We start from the raw sequence: 17,917 nt of genomic DNA on the forward strand, positions 1-17,917 counted from the left end.
TTATTCTAAATTTCACCCTTACCTGTGAATTTGATGTGTCTACCATAATAGTTTGGGAAGTTGAAGAGTGAAACGGTGCTCAGTCTCCTCCACTTTTCTGCTATATAACAAGGGGTTTTGCAAAGATTTTTGAAAAGACAAACCATAGCTTTATCTTTCCATAGGTCTTATGTCGCTTAGTGTGTATATATCCTCACCAAGATGGCTTATGTGGAGCTCATGGTAGGAAAATAGAAGCATGCACTTGTGTCACATATATTGAAAAGTCAAACAATGAATCCATGCAGATGACAAATTACACAAGTTGATTAATATTGTGCATGTGTGTGGAAGATGGATGCTGGAAATGAAGTACTCCTTTTATGGATCTCTCCCTTTTATTTGAATGACCTGAGGAATATACTGGATACTGAATAGTTTATTCGGTACCCGACCCAACCAAGCACGCTACCCACCGGCCGCCGCGCGGGGTAGCGAGTCCCCATCATTTTTTTTTCTGGTTTTTTCCTGCTTGGTTGGTTCTTCCGATCCCGATTTTTGTCGCCGCACCCATATGTCCCCGAAAACTCCGCCACTACCACACGGGTAAGGGATGAGGAGGTTCGACTTTCGAGCTCATCGACAGTTTCTTCCCAACTCGCTCGGTTGCTGCACAATGGCGACCCCCGATGTCTTTTCTTGGATGCCGCTGCGGCGTTGCGCCGTTGCTGCCATCGGGCAGCGGGGTCATGGCAGAAAGGCGGATCCAGCCCGTGTGCGCTCGCCGAGCTGGGTGGTGTGGCCGTGTGGGTGCTGCGCCAGCCGCTATTAATGGGGCCGGGAAGAACTGGCGTATGACCACCACGACATCCGCGGTAGCAGCCGAGTCGCCGTCAAGTGTCTCGACGACCACAGGCCTGACAAGGAGGACGCGACGGAGCATTGGCGGATGGGGACGGTGGCGTGGCCTCAGTGATCCGTGAACCATGGCTAGCTAGTTGCTGGTCTCAGTGTGGTCCTCCTCCCATCAAATCGACTAGCATGTTTGGGTGGATGAACTATCGATGATGCCGATGGCCTGATGCTTGCTCCATGTTTGGGTGAATATCCCCTGGAGTTCTCTCGCATGGCTATGAGTTTCTTCAATAATGGCAGATTGTTTATAATGTTAAATTGCCTGTGTAGATGGATAAATTCACAAGTTGTGGGTAATCCATTAGATAGTGATAGGATTTCTTCAAATGATAGCATATCTTTTTGCAGTATGTATAGGCAGGTACCTGTCAGATTATACTGAATTTTCATTTGACATGTCATGGCTTGATGGTGGGGATAGATATTCATGTAGTATACTTGCAAAATAAAATAGATTAGTAAAATCTGTAATTCACTTCTATTTTTTAAAATGGGTCGTACTTTGTTATGTATAAATCTCATGTCCTCGACACCTCCAGACCAATGGCAATGCATGGAATTGTGAGATTGATCTATGCAAAGCCTTCTGCATGCTCCTCTCCTGCTCATTTAGTAAGCACGGAATTGTGAGATTGACCTACGCAAAGCCTTCTGCATGCTTCTGTCTTGCTCATGTAGTTTATACTGTCCGTACTGTGTGGACCTATTTCCTTGGGAACTATCATTTTGATCTGACAGTTTACAATAAGAGATCAAGCATGCTACCTCTTGAATGGGTTCAAATCTTTCTAGTAGGAACAAAATTGGTTCTTATATTTTTTTACTCCTTGTCCATTCCAACTTCTCTGCCATATTGTTTTATAGTTTCTGTTTGTGAGTACAACCGAATTAAATACACCTATTGGGCTATGACTGTGAAAAGAATGTGAGGATTATATGGAGAACAGGACAAATCTGCTCTGCCATATCCTACTATTGTTTCGCTGATGCAATTAGCAGATGCATTCCGAGACAAGTTTCCAAATTCGAAGTTTGTTTATTCTATTTATTAACACTTGCTTCCAATTTGATCCTCATGATCCCATTAATAATGGTGAATAAATGGATGGGATCCTTAAATAGGGTATTCTTCGAATGTTCAGGTTTGGATATTCAATCTGTATATGCATCTTTAAATTTCAGAACTGAATCATGAGAATTATCTTGTTCATTGCAGGTCAATGTTGGATGTCCTCATGACAAGCTCCTACAACGTTGGTTCAGCCATGTTCAATCCTTGGAGGTATCGCTCTGCCTTTTGTACACTGCTGCCATAGGGTTTTTGATTTTTGTTAATCTTTTTTCTTCTCTCTATTTTTATATGCACATATCTGATGCTGCATTTTAGTTGGATTATTGCTTAGTGGGTCGAGGATCATAGAAGGCACGCCTGCTAACTGAGAAAGATGCAGAACGGCAGCAGAACTAGAACTCTTTAAAAGGATGCTGAACGGCGATAGAACTAATAAGGTCTTGCTTGAAGTCTGGAAGCTGGTTTGCACATTGTTTTTTACAAAAACATGACTAGTTTGCACTTGGAGTATTTGCAGAGGAATGGTGTTGCTGCATCTTATTATTACATGGCAGAATGCTTGTATCATATTGAGGATCAGATTCAGAGCAAGCGAGAACCGCGCGTAGCACGGTTGGTAGGAGCCAGTGGATGGCTCCCTACCAGCCAGCGTTCGAGTCTCACTCGACACTGGTTTCTCACAAAAAAATCCCCTCGTCTGCCCCATGTGCCAAAGCACAGTTGGGCCTGCCTCTTGTCGTTGATCCCCCCATGTGCGTGAATCGCCCATTCTCACGGGTGCGGGCACTGTGTACGGGTGGGGCAGGAATTCGGTGGTTTTCTCGACCTGTGTGAAAAAATTCTTCTTTGGTGAAAATGCTGTGGAGGCAGTCTTACCCCCCACACGTCGAGTTCTTTAGGATCAGAGCAAGCATGCCGACATGCTGAGTACGGAACCAGGCTTATACCAGACATCAAGCTAATAGTTATTGCCTCATCTGCGTTTGGCTCATAAAGTGCTGCCTGGGCTTCGTTACAAACTCCAATGCCATCTTGGTCCCTGTCAGGCGCGTGGAGCACGGATTCCTTCCCTATGAACTTGTCGTGCTTATTGGCACTTAATTTTGTAATTTCCCAAATCTATTGAGTGCGAAAACTATCAGTCATGTATGTTGCAGATGCATGTGGTCAAACATAAAAAGGTTTTATGAAATCAAATTGGCCGTGTAATCGACTTTATGGTACTATTTGTGTCCATGTTGCAGCAGTAAAATCTTGATGTATTCATGGTATGCTTCGGTACAATTAGCTTGTCACTTGCAAGTACATGATCAATCATTTTACTGTGGCCATAGGTTTGCTTTCTTTTGAGCGCCCGTGAATCACCAACATGACGACCCACCTCAGGGCTCACGTCCAAACCTCCAAACACGTGTGGTGAAAAAAAACCCAGAGAACCTCAGGGCTCACGAGTCACGTCCAAACCTCCGCACACACATGGTGAAAAAGAAAACCCAGAGAGGAGAACCGGGAGAGGAGAGGCGCAAAGCTGGTTCTACGGGTGACCGGGTGTTCGGCTTCTCACGGTCGATTTGACCGCTCACGTGGGTAGGTCCCACAGCCACATCAATTCATCACTTATTACTAGCTTCATCCATCCGTCGTCCTCATTCAAAGCACCGAGCGCTTCTTCTCGTTTCTTTTTTTCTCCCCTTCATCTCTCTCTTTTTGCTTCAGATCTGAATCCTAGGGAAGCTCCGCGAGCTTCGGCCCCAAGAGCGAGCAGTGCGGAGCGCTAGCGGCAGGGGAGGTGCGGCGCGACGGCGGGATTCCCGAGCGGCGGCGGTGGCGTCTCTAGTTGGTGGAGCTCCGCGAGCGGTGCGGCGCGACGCCGGCCTTCCTGAGGAGGCGCGACGGCCTTTCAAGGGAACCGTGACAGCGGTGGCAGGGACCTCCCCGGGCGCTCGCCCCTAGCGGCGGCGGCGAGCTTCACGGGGGTAACGGTGTTTTTTTCTTATTTTTTTTCCTTTTTTTGTTGATAGGAGATTTGGGTGTTTTTTTGTTTTTTTTCAGGTGTGATTCTGGTTTCGCGGCTATTCGTATCTGCTGTAGGGGGTGGGGGTTTACAGATCAAGTTAGACTGCATGTAAAAGGTAGAGCACCAGTATTGTCGGTACGGATTCATGGTAGTCAAACATAGCCAATCCATATCAGTTTTTATTTTCAGTTATATTCTGGTAGCTGTATTATCTTCACAGATCATTGAACTTTGAATGTCCAAGTATTTGAATAGGGATGCAGAGATCTAGAGGGTTTCAAACACCTTTTTATGAATCTAGTAATAGATGTCACTAGTTTTTTTGAATGAGTATATACCTTTTTTTTCTAATAGCTATAGACAAACCTTTTTTCATTTTCTTTTTTGTACAGTAGATGGATGACAATACTGATTCGGAAGGTGTCCGGTCAAGTAATTTTGTTTATTGCTAATGACTGGTATATTCTACCATGACACAGACCAAATTGACCATCTGTGAAGGAGAAGATGGCACTGAGTCATCTAATGGAGATGTGTTGATCTTTCCAGATATGATCAGATACAAAGCCTTCTAACTAATAAGCTTGTTTAGGCTTTTAAAGCCAACTACTTCTTATTTTTCAATCTGTAACATAATGCTTGCAGAGGTCTGACTCATTTTGACGTCGACAACTTTGTTGAAGAAGTACTTGTGAAGGATACTGAGTGGCTTCCTAGATCTCCTGAGGCTATCAGCGAGTCCTATGTCTTCACCTTCTTCATCATTTCTTTTAATTAAATTTTATTTCTATCTCTATAAACCAGGGTGTAATTCTGGAGAACAACATTGCAGGGACCAGAAGGTACCCCACCACCCTAGCCTATGCCCATCCATTAGTTCACCAAATTCAAATATCATATATTTTACGTATCTTATATTTTGCAACCGTTTTTTTTTTGTAGGAGCCATACTTGAAGATTTCCAAACAGGCATCATTGTGTTGTTAGACCACTAAGTAACGTCAAAAAAAAGTTTGCAGGATGAAAATATTTCTATTTTTTATGTGCACCTAAATTCTGTTGGTTATTGAATAGTTGTAATCCTTTATTATATATATATATATATATATATATATATATATATATATATATATATATATATATATATATATATATATATATATATATATATATATGGAGACAGTAAAGGTGTGGCGTACATTTTTTTGTTTGATCATTCTATTTTTTTCCAATTGTTTGTTGTTTTGTTGATGAAGTAAACTTGTCCTCAAATTTTTTTTAAAGATGTTCATGTAATAAAGTTTTTTTTCTCAAATTCATTTTCTTCCAATCTTTTTTCGCGTACAAGGTTTTCCCACAAAATTGTTCCATACTATATTATCTATAAATTTTTTCATGTAAGAAATTTTCATGTCAGACCTTTCTCCTCCTTTTCGAACATGTAAAGTTTGTCGGGTTCAATTTTGTTAATTTTAAATTTATTTTTTTGACGTATAATTTTTTCCCACAAAATTGTTCAATACTCTATTGTCTATAAATTTTGTCATGTCAAAAGTTTTTATATGAAACTTTTCCTTTTTTACAACATGTAAATTTTGTCGAGGTCAATTTCGTAAATTATATATTTTTACTTGTTTTACTGTTCCAAATTCTTTAATTGTAACTTTAAAACTTAGTTTTATTTTGACTCCCCCACCCGATATTTGCACCCTATTATCCCACATCCCGAAAAAAAAAAGATTCCTGAAAGAGATGGAGCGGGGCGCGATTAGTCTTCTTGCATGCGGCAGGAACCTGTTTCCCGAAAAGAGAAGGAAAGAAGCGGCGGGAATCTGTATTCCGAAAAGAGAAAGAAAGAAATATAATTTCTTACCTGAAATGGAAAGGTGCGCTGGTCAGAGAATCGACCGCACAGTTGAATCCCAACGGGCGACCGTAAACTAGGCACGCCCGAGCAGAGGGGCGCTCGGTTGAAGACTCGAAGTAACCACCCCCCTGGAAAGAAAACCGGCTGAGGAACGGAGCAGTGCGGCACTCGGGGGAGCCCGTGGGTCGGAGGGTGGCTCGGGTACTGAATATTCAGTACCTAGGGTACTCGATAGCAGAGTCCTATATATATATATATATATATATATATATATATGAACTTTCATGTGTTCAAATTTTTTTCGACACTAGGACCTTCATGTCTTCCTATTTTTTTGGGGTCATGCTTCTGGGGCATGCCATCTTTTCTTTCTTTTTTATATATATAGCCCATGCCTCTTTTGAGAGATACTATAGAGAGAAATCTTTTCATGGGGTTTTATTTTGCGGATGGATGGAATGGGACAGCTAACTTCTAGTGTAAAAGTTTCGCTGGTGGAGTGCACGTGATCTTGATCAAGCAAGTATGAAAGGCATCTCACTAGGGTCACAAAGTTTGATGAAGCTCAATGTAACAACAAGGCACATATGTATAAAGTTTGTATCATGAAGATCGACATATGGCTTTGGTAGGACAAACATGTGGAGCTGTAAAGCTATGGAGGTTTTCCTTTTGATAAAAATTTCCCCAACATATAAGCAGAGAAAGCGAGGATTCTTCCATCAAATTATATCTCACTTGTCAACAACCTAACAATTATGGATTCCCTAAGATGTGATTCACAAGCTTAGGCTTAGCAAAGAATAAAAAGTATGCAAGCCAATCATAGCGAAGCAAACAGCTAGACGAACACCTTGAGTTTAATCTTAATGATTTGCAAAGATCCTTATTTGAACTCATGGATCGGGGAGAATGAGGGGTAGAGTGCACAAACCGTCGCGATGGACAACGAACGGGGCTAGTTCTGGTTGGCCAAACCTGAGTTTTCGCCGACCAATGCTGGCACTAGTTCGTCTTGGCCTTTTGCTTGCTGGTTTGTTCGGTGTTGTGCACGTGTTAGAGGTGATCTCGAGTGTATGTGTGTCAAAGCTCCGAGAGATCTCCCCCACACTTATGTTTGTACTTGGTGCTTATTTAAAAACAAAAAATGAAAACGAAACAAAGGCTCTACCAGTTTTAAGAACCAGGGAGCTCCTAAAATTTTATTGAAGCTAAAATTTAATCTCACCATGATACTTAATCAAGCAGGGCTGAATTAAGACTAGCATCTGTGGAATTCGTCAATAATTCATCATTGCTAGCACTTATTCCCTTTGATGCTCTTATTTTGCATAATAGTTGACGGTCAAAATGGGTCAAAATAGACCGTCAACAGACTTCAGTAGTTAACTTGGCTAACTTCCAGATCAAGATGGTAGAAGAAATTCCATTTCTTAGGCTCTGATTTGGTATGGACAGATTGTGGACAACGCTTTAGAAGAATTACATAGGATAAGTTGAGGTCAAAATTTCTCAATTTATGCCAGGATACTCCCAAGATATTTGTGCACAAATTTGCTAATCAAGCCTAGGTCCAGATCAACTCTCAAATGGTCCTTTACCTAAAAATCCCACCTTACTGTCGCCCCCAAAGATAAAGTCAGCAACCAGAGGGCCATTGTTTCGTGTACCAAGAAAAATATACATAGCCAAAAAATTTCAAATTTTAATAGAGCCTTCCTGGTCAAGTTATCTACAAGTTTCGTATTCAACTTTTCTGCAAAAGATTTTTCTAAGAAGGTCGAAAAAGTAAAGGGCCAGAACTGCTCCTCTAAGGCTGAAAAATAGAAGGATATCATTTGCCTACATTACCTACTGCATGAAGTTCCAAAATCTTAAGTCTTAGAATCAGCAAGCACACAAGTTCAGGAACAAGATTTCAACAAGGATTATGCTAAAATTTGTTTTCTGCAAAGGTGACCAAACAAGACAGACATCTAACTGATCTTTAAGTGATTTATAACTATGTCCACAATTAATTTTATTGTTCTCAACCAAATCACAACAGGTTTTATATAGTTTCAAAGTGACATGATGCATGCACGTCTTATCCGTCCTCACAGAAATTACCAATAACTTGGCTTTACGTATATAATTCGGTGGTATACATACATCTCTTCCTATATTAACTAGCCGAATAAGTAGTCATTCTTAATTTATCAAAATCGTGGTTAGCGTATCTACAGAAGATTGATATAATATATTCTGATGAAAGTTAGTTATATAACATACTTAGATAACCACCTGATCATATTCCCAATTCCCTAGGCTTTACGAACTAGGCACCGTCCTTAACGACCCAACGCAGTTTTTAAACTCAATTTTTGTGGCCAAGTTTTAAGAAACTTATTTGAAAACTTGTAGTATTCTCTGGTGCATGCTTTGTTCAGCTCTGATGCCAACTATGGCAGAACCGACCAAATTAATCCGGCTCAACTACGATGATCAATGCCATAAGAGCAAACGGATCTACCTCGCACTTCAAACGGAGTAAAATGACAGTTCAGTCAGGTAAAATCCCGGTTAAACCACTTGAACACTTGGATTGAACACAAAGCTTGCATACAACTCACTCGAAGGTGAGTCTAGAGAGTAACTTATATTACAAACTGTTTGAACTTTCAGAACAACATTTCAGAGTTTAACAGCAGCGGAAAGCAAAATAAACACAATAAATAATGTCAATATGAAATGTCACGATGAAGCCCGTATGTGACATCAACCCATAGCATCAGTTGTTGGCCGGGGACGCATCCCAGTCCACGGACCAACAAGCAGGAAGGGCACAAGGCCAAGTCAGACTAGCAGCCATATCTTCAAATAACACACCTGAAAACAAAGTCACAAGCAAGACTGAGTATACTAATATTCAACAAGGCTTACCCGATATTGGGGTATACTTAGCCCACTTATCTAGACATGCAAGGCTTTTTAGTTGGTGGGGTTTGTTTTGCCGACAAGCAACAAAGAATATGTCCTTATTTTTAGATTTTTAGTTTTCAAAGTTCTAGTTCATTTAACCATTCTACGTGAGAAGCTAATTCTGATCATACAAGTTGCAAACAATTAATTCATCCATGTTTGTCATCATCAAAGTTCCTCTTGTTACTCTATGTGGTAAAAGTATTAAGCAGTCTCAATAATCGCGAGAAACGGACGATTCAAATTGAATTTCTTAATCTTGCAAGGCAAACCTAACTCACACGCATGGGGAACGACATCACCCACAAGACCATTCTCTTCTCTTTCCAGTTCGTGGATCAGGGTCACCCCCCTTGACTACAGAGTAAGGCTACTCTACACCCGCATGTTGGCCGCATGAGAACAACGTTCAAAGAGGGTGAGGGACAAGTCCACTCCCCGGTCCAATCAGGTATTAAGCTTGCCGATTACCATATTTCTCGGCATGTGGCTAGTATGTTCAAACGCTTAATCATCACTACCACACACTGCGGCCTTAGCATTTTAGCACTAAATAGACGGTGTTTCAAAATCATCAACATCAACATTGACCCCGCCCGTCAACCTTATACTTGCAGTATGTAGTAGAAAATCAATTGCTATTGTTCTCGCGAGTGACAGGAAATCACTCGACTTTCACCGGTCCTATTAGCAGAGCAACTACTCGAAACAAACTCTAGTATTCAACACAAGGGAACTGTTGGTATTTTGTAACGTCACGAATAAAATCCGTAAGTGCACGGATACCGCTGTAGCTTTCACCTAGAAGTATTCCAGGGTATCGTATCCACTAAGGAATGTGAGTACACTATCTACGGGTTCAGGATTGTCCAAGGACACACATACTCGTGTGGGATAAATAGGATAGAGAGGATCTCGTAGGATTTAGACTCTAAGCTTAAAGAAGAACTAGCTTCACCTCGTACTTCGGGCTATCGGGTTCCCCTGACTAAAAGCCAGAAGCTCCGGTAATTACACTCTGTTTTCTATAACCGAACATGGAGGATTACTGGCAACAGACAGGGCTGTCACACCTGCCGGCTACCTCTACAAACTGTGGGTATACTAAAGAATCAACTGGTAAAGTCTAGCCTAGACACCACATCTACGCTACACCGTACTGATCCTAACCCTGGCCAAGATTATCCATCTCTATCAGGAGTCTTAAGCTATGATTATTCTCTACTCTAAGCAAACACTCAATCCAATAAAAGGTAGAAGCTAGAACTTGCAATTAAACTCTAACTCTAAATAACAAAGGAAGTCACGAACATTTACAATGACCGACTAAGCATCCGTCGAGGTACAAGCGGAGAAGAGTGCCGACAAACCGACACTCCCTCCGACTCCTCCTCACTCTCTCCCTATTTTCCTACACACCTAGGTTGCCTAAAGCACCTAAGGATTAGCTCTCAAGCTCCAAGTGAAGAAGGAGAGGAGTTGTGTGTTGGTGTGTGTTCTCCATTTCTACACCCCTCTACTATTTATAGGAGGCAGCCACCTGAGTTCTGCCGCGAGGATGAGCTAAAACTGCCCTGAACCAACCTTCTCCACCAACTAGCTGCTGCCACGTGGAAGATTTGAGGCGGTGGGGCCCACCACCGGCCTAGCCTAGTGGCCAACTGTCCCCAACTTGTCCTGGTGGGCTGTCCTAAGGGCCCACATGTCATAGGCATGTGGTGTGGGCCCTGGTTATGTCGGTTCCCAACTCTGGTGGGCCCTCCAATCCATGTGATGACATGTGTCATGCTCTGATTGGCCGAAACATTGTGTCTTGGATTATACCTCACCATATTGCTTTATTTTTAGCTCAGAATCACTTGCACACAATCTGAAACCAATATCTGTGGAATACATTAATAAATAGCCCTATGCTAACATTTATTCCACAATATGCTTGACTTTTGGGCAGGAGTTGATGGTCAAACTGGGTCAATATAGACCGTCAACAAGATCCCCCACACTTGACCCTTTGCTCGTCCCGAGTAAAGGCTAGGACTAAGGTGTGCGGCATCTTCTTGATAAATCATCCTGCATAAAAGTTATTCCATACCTTGCCTTCATTTGTGAACTTGAGTGTGTCTATGTTGACATTTCTTAGTGCAATCACTAGGAATGGTTAATCCTTAGCAACAACGCTAGAAATGCCTGTTGGCAGTCCTTAGTGCAATCACTAGAAATGAGGGCGCCGAACCCATCCTAGCAACTGCACCCAAAGGGCGCCACTCTCGTGCTATAATCAATACAATTACAGATGGATCTGCAAGAACATGGATATACCGTTGTAGCATTTCACCCGGAGAGTAAGGGTATCGTCATTTATTTGTGTCCCAAAGGACGACAGCGTCAAAGGTATTGTACTCAACATTAACCATGACATTGTGCCTCAAGCAATAGGCAATACTCTAACAGGGGTAAGTATAGATAAAGAATAAGCAAGGGTAATGCGACACAGCACACATTTACACTCCAAGAGGAAGGAATAAAGGAGAGAAACTAAAAAACAAAGAACTACTCTATCCTACGTCAAGTCAGCTAGAGCTTAGGCTAGGTTAGGTGTCCTAGTGCTTCTATCCAAAGCTGGGGTCATGTTAGATCATGGTTAGGACTACAGGTGCCAGGAAAATGGGATAGTGGGGAGAAGGTCACGCACTGGAGTACATCTAGTCCCGTTACCTCTTTGCATGAACTCCTACACCAAACCCGAATGTCGGGGAGTACGCTAAACGCAACACCACTGTTACGCCGGACGAATAGGGCTGTCACCACCTACCGTCTACCCTAGTCACACCATGGAGCACGGTCATATCCGAAGGATCCCGCATACCCGAGCACTACGCTCGTGTATGAAGTCACTACTCTAGAGCCCCCAGGTCTCCCACCCTTCGGATGGACGAGTAAAACACTAGAGCAAGCCCGAAAGCACAATGAACCTCTATCCGTACCCAGATCATCTAGCCTAACCAAGACCGTAGCATAACTTATGAATGATCTAAGCATGGATTGATAAACTATCAAGATAGTAAAAAGCAACCTTGGCAGAACTCTATATTATGAATAGAAGTCTGACAAGTCGGATACAAAGCCATACCAGGAGCCGAGGATTGCTCAACGACCCCGAGGACGACTTGCTCGCTAAAGAGAACTAGCCTAGCTCCACTACCAAGCTAAGAGAGCAATAGAGAGGAGAGACTTCTTGGAGAGAATGGAATGAAGTGTGTGTGTGTGTTGAGAGGGGTGAGAGGGGGCCCTATTTATACTAGTGGAGGTCGGTTCCCACCAAATGCACGTATGGAAGGTGATCAGGAGACTTGGGGGCGACTCCTCCTCGAAATGCACCTAGACGGGAGGCCGGCCCCACCTGGCCGCCTCTCGTCCTTATCCTTCTCTGGCAGGCTGACATGTGGGCCCTGATATCTTTTCTTGTATGCATTATGTGTGGCGCGCCCGTTTGCTCTGCCAGATGGGCCCTCTTTGTAAGTGGGTGACGCCCGGACGCGATATTCTGCGTAGTTGTATGGCGTCTGCTGCGTGTTTTCGTCTTATTCCGCTCTTGCTCATCTGAAATGTACAAAACTCAAAAACAACTATGGTGCAAGGTTAGTGATACAAATATGCGAGTAAGACATGTAGTTTTCCTTTATTATTGAGTATAGTTGACGGCTAAAAATGGCACTTAAGCACCGTCAACAACTCCCCCAAGCTAGCCCTTTGCTCGTCCCGAGCAAAGTTTTAGACTTAGGTTGTTGATCAGGAGTTGCTACAATGTCGCATTCCTGACTTATGCCCAAGGCACAACCGAGTGTTCTTACCTTCATTCTGAATAAGTTGGCCTTGTTCGCACCTTTTACATTACTCCTGTGGGGCTTATAGCATCATCCTCATCTTTGGCGGTTGAGGGTCAGAACGGCTTTGTAGAGTACCACTTACCACTTCTTTGTTCAACCGTCAATCCGGAGGTTTTATAAATTTTTTTAAAAGAAATTTGTAAGTTCCTCGGGTGATCTCTCGGATCGCTCAATGTGTTTCATTCCTCACCAAGGCCTTTTTATGCACCTTTCTTTTTTCCATCCTACTTCTAATGGCTTCTTTTTGGTGGATTTGTAGGTATGGAGGATATAATGGCAAACTTGCTTCTCATATTTCGCTAAGTCAAAGACCGGATCCAAAGGAGAAACAAGTCATAAGCCGTGATCAAGATGTGCAAGTGTGTGTGGATATTTTTGGTGGATGATGGATGAGAACTCCTTTATATGAATTCTCTTTCCCTTGTAATGTTTTTGGTATGGGCTATATTTTCTTTTTCTCTCTCTTTTTTTTGACACACTTTGTGGGTGTGTGTCATACCTTCTTTGGGTATGCATCTTTTCTCTCTCTCTCTCTCTTTTTTGACATGCCTTCTGGGCATATGGCATACCTTCTTTTGGGTATGCATCTTTTTATTTCTTTTTGTGTAGCCCATACATTATGATGATAACTTTGGAGAGAGATAAACATGGCACATCTTGGAGTTTTATTTGTGGATGGATGGGGGATGTACTTGCTGTCTTCCAGGTGTAGAAGTATAGCATGTGAGTGGACGTGTACGTGATCTTGATCATGGGCGTATGAAGTGATTCTCACAAAGGGTCACAACAATTTGACAAAGCTCAATGAGAAGACAAGTTGCATATGTAGAAAAGGCTTTTCAAACTTGTAACTCATATGGCTCTAGATAGGAATTGCATATCACCGAGGAACTTTATACTATTTTTGTATTTTTGAAAAGAAATACTCCGGATATCAAGCATCACGTAGGAGAAGATCATAGCAACTCTTTTCAGCCATATCATAACCCACAACAACCTAGATTCGAATTCTGCTTTTTGCTACCCACAAGTTTCAAGCTTAAGGTTTGAACATCTAGCCACCAAACTCAGAACTTAGGGAGAGCACAAGATTGTAACTAGGCATATGAAAGGAACTAACAGAGCAACTATTCATCATCTCAACAAGGAAAAACAACACATGCTTATTACACATACTGGAAATCAAGTAAATATTTTTTGGGTTTTTAAAGGTTTTGTCAATTTTTATTTAATTTTAGTTATGCAATTTTTTATGAATTTTCAGAATTTTGCAACTTTTTGTTTGGTTTCATGCAAAGCGGTAAAGATAGAGTTTGATACAAGGTACCTCTCATGGGGGTCCTCCCCCAAGCTAGCTTCAGGCTCACTGTTGCTGGTTAGGATTAAACCCAGCCCAATGGTAGTAGGCCCTCCACTCCTCCTGGGATTGCTGCTATTGCTACTCTAGGTTGCAGATCCTCTCGCCTGTGTATCGCTGACAGTTTTGAGTTGACTCGATGTACTGGCCCAGCGACTCATCAATGTTGGTGGTGCGCATGTTCAGTTCGCCCATCTGCCGAGTCAGAGTGGCGAAGCCTCTGGACGAAGATGTACGTCGCAGGGGACCACTAGAGCTGGAACTGGTGGACCGGTGCCTTGAGACCTACCGTGCCCACTCAGTGGAGCTGGCACTCTGCCATGACGAACCTCCAGCCTCATATTGCTGTGGTTGAGGCTGAGGTTGCTGCTGCATGAATTCCTCCCTTCTGGCCCTGCTTCTTGTAACCCTGCCAGGAAGACCAGAAACACTATGCCGGCGGCTCTCCTCTTGTGGAACAAAAGGGATGGTTAGCAAACGGCAGTTATACAAATGATACCCCGCATTTGGCAATGGGATTTCATTTGCATAACCAAGCGAAAAGAAAATCAAGGAGTCATCCGAGCCTTTCTTGAGCGTGTGACCTTGAACCAAGTACGCCTCATCGATCAGAACACGGGGCTCCTCAATGAAGGGAACGGGGTTCCCATCTAAGATTCCCATGTTTGATGCGATGTGGGTAACCAAAGAAGTGCATTCAATAGGACCCGTCATCCGAAAATTTGTGAGCCATTGCTTAACCATTGCTTGTGCGGGGGAGATTTGGATTTTGTTGATCATGGCGTATAATATCATCAACTCATCGTTCCGCATTGGTCGTGGATTATCTCTTGGAAAGAGAGTGATAGCCACCAACTTGTGCATCAAATGAAGAGTCGGATTTTGAATGTCATTGCACCGTGGTGCAAACTTGCCATGAACAACTTGACCCAAAATCAAACCCCAAAACTCATGTCGATCAAAACCGCGGCAAGCTTTTGCAAGGGAAACTGGCAAGCACGCGCTAAAACCAAGGAGGTGACTGAAATTTCTCCCATTAAAATAGTGTTCAACTCCAAAAAGTCGGAAAGAAACACCATCGTCCACCTCCCGAAGAGTGCAAAGAAACTGCATGGTGAGGAGACGAGAACCATTCTCCTCAACGGGCACAAAACTATCCCATCCAACCGCATGTCAAACACGAGCGAAGTCAACGTCCATACCTATTTTTTTGAGAAGGTACGGATCGAAGGCTCTGGTATGACCAAAGCTTCGATTCTTGATCATGGCGTAGGCTTGACGCTCGCGGTCATCTTTCAAGTTGAGGTACGGTGCATCATCTTCATCTATTTCCATGTCCTCGGCTTGCGGTTCTTCAGCTTGCTCCTCTATTTGTTCGTCTTGCTCATAGTCCATCGTGGTCGGCGTTGGTATAGGTTCGAGGGAATGACGGGAGCTCGACCCACCCCGCGAATGAGATGAGGTTGACCCTGTCATCTTCTTGATAGCTCCAAAAAGTTTCCGACCTACACCCTTCATGATTGCAACACGAGCGACAAGAACGAATGAGAACAACTCGGTTCGGGTTATGTTAGCGAAATCAAAATGAAATTCTTACCCGAGAGTTGTTCCTCCAATTATGTGATCAATCTTGCAGCAAATAAATGAGAGAGACAGATTTCTTGAAACCAAACTTGAGCCAAAATCCAATGGAAACCCGAGCAAGAATGTGTGAGAGGGAGTGTGAGTGAGTGTGTGAGCATGAGAGAGCTCAACACCCCTCTCGGCGCCTATTTAAAGAGAAGATGGCGCGTGCACCAGAGGACAGGCAAGCCACAACAGCTATGGAGCCGTTGGAGAAGGTGGGGCTCAGGAGCCATTGGCCCTGGGTCGGCCGACCTGTGGGGTCGGCCGGCCCCAGGGTTGGCCCCCTGGTATCCCCCTTCGGCCTGGTGCTTCCTCAACGGTTAAGTTCTTTGAAAATATGGTGCACGGCCAAAAGTTTGCTCAAGAAGATGTCCAAATTATTTTCTTCCCAAAGGATTAAAAACTCAGAAAATATTTTTGGTATTTTTTTTGTAAAAAGGGAAATGTGCTAGAAAAAATTCCAACATGCAGAATTTTTTTTTGAAAATTTCAAACATGCAATGGAGAAAAACAAATAAGGTGTAAAGAAAATGTTGAAAAGCGGAAAACAAATATGAGATAAATACCAATTTACCTTTGGCAAGGGCGCGTCGTTTAAAGTCCGACGTGCACAACTTTTCTCTATCGTTCTTACCATTCGTCAGCTCGTCCTGGAGAACTGGACTAGGCCGAACTCTCGACCTTCTGTCACACCTTCTTTTCCTTCTTCTTTCTTCTTCTTGAACCTAAAAAACATATCCTCAGAGTGCTTGCCCTTCACTGTCTTGTTGGATCATGAAGCACTGCTCTTTCTTCTTCTTGAACCTAAAAAACATATCCTCCCTTCCGACACTGAAATGGATTTCTCCCTTTTCGACATCAATCCTTGCCTTGGCAGACCTTAGAAAAGGTCGCCCAAGTACGAGGTCGACTCCGAGGTCGCCCTCCATATCCATTACCACAAAGTCGGCAAGGAGGAAGGAGTCCCGTACGCGTACGAAAACATGTTCGGCTATCCCTTCGGGATACCGAATGGTTGAATCTGCAAGCTGTACGAGCATAGTTGTTGGGGACTATATTTACGCTTGCCCCCAGATTGCATAGGCATCGCTCGAAGTGTTTGATGTAGATCGAGCAGCTGATCATGGGGACCCCTGGATCCTCTTGCACAGCTGCTACCATGCCATCCCAAACGTCATTCCTTGGGGGATAGTACCTACCTGCATGGTTATTGCGTGGTGGCCTCCAGGACGAGTTACCCCGTCCGGTAGACATCATGCTGACATTTTCAACGGGAGACTCGGGTTGCCCCGGGATCTTCCCGCTCTCAACAGCAGGTAACGAAATAGCAATTTCTGCAAGCTAGGTTTTGATCATTTTGTTGAAACTTAACTGGTTTTTAAGAGTAGAAGACAAAGCTTCAAGCTTAACATTGGTTTTTAAGAGTAGAAGACAAAGGTTTTTAAGAGGTTGGTTTGAATTGAAATTCGAATTATAAGAAGGATTGTAGTTATTACCTCCCAGAAAAGGTGGACGAGGATGGTTCCACCCCTGGCCTCCTTGTTGTGGACAGTACCCGTTGTTGTTGTTGTTGTTGAGGTAGGCTCAGTCTTCACGGGTTTCGGGGCAATCGTTCCCCGAATGTCCATCATTACCACAGACTTCGCATGTGAAGTGCGAACCCATGGTGTAAACGGGAGCATGGATTGGTTGTTTGCTCCCTTCCTCCATCTTCTTGATTAGGAGGTCCAGCTTCGCGGCAATCATATCTGCTTCTTTGACGGTATGCATGCCATCTTCTCGACCAATGCTTTGGATTTGGCTATGGTCAGGTCGAGGAAGGCTCCTCCAGCAGCGGCATCAATATTGGCTTGAGATGTCGTTGTGAGCCCGTTGTAGAAGCTTTGCATGACGGGCCACTTGTCCATGCCATGATGAGGACAGGCCAGGATGTATTCCTGCAGCCTCTCCCAAGCTTCTGGGATGGATTCCATCCCTGTCTGCTGGAAACTTGAAATTCTCCCGCACAGGGCATTTGTTTTGCCCAATGGGAAGAATTTTGCGAGGAACACCTTGGAGCATTTGGCCCAAGTGTCGATGTCCTTTTCTTTATAAAACCGCTATTTTGCCTTCCCCAGGAGGGAAAAGGGAAACAGACGAAGCTTGACAACATCGGTGGCGACACCCCGTATGACAACGGTGTCGCAGAGCTCCAGAAAATTCCGCAAATGTGCATTTGCGTCCTCGTTCGGCTTGC

General features: G+C 43.5%; 2 long non-coding RNA genes and 1 other non-coding gene across 3 annotated transcripts; all 3 read left to right on the top strand.

Annotated features, from left to right (window-relative positions):
- The first annotated feature begins 505 nt into the window (after positions 1 to 505).
- Positions 506 to 3,237, top strand: LOC120644500. Its single transcript, XR_005663777.1, has 2 exons — positions 506 to 2,176; positions 2,282 to 3,237. It is a non-coding gene; the product is annotated as an uncharacterized LOC120644500 (long non-coding RNA).
- Positions 3,238 to 3,620: 383 nt separating this feature from the next.
- On the top strand, positions 3,621 to 5,054 carry LOC120646278. Its single transcript, XR_005664355.1, has 2 exons — positions 3,621 to 4,825; positions 4,926 to 5,054. It is a non-coding gene; the product is annotated as an uncharacterized LOC120646278 (long non-coding RNA).
- A 12,532-nt stretch (positions 5,055 to 17,586) lies between these two features.
- On the top strand, positions 17,587 to 17,695 carry LOC120646601. Its single transcript, XR_005664502.1, has one exon. It is a non-coding gene; the product is annotated as a small nucleolar RNA R71 (small nucleolar RNA).
- Positions 17,696 to 17,917: the final 222 nt, after the last annotated feature.

Source organism: Panicum virgatum, chromosome 8K (assembly GCF_016808335.1).
Source record: "Panicum virgatum strain AP13 chromosome 8K, P.virgatum_v5, whole genome shotgun sequence".
NCBI classification, from domain to species: domain Eukaryota; kingdom Viridiplantae; phylum Streptophyta; class Magnoliopsida; order Poales; family Poaceae; genus Panicum; species Panicum virgatum.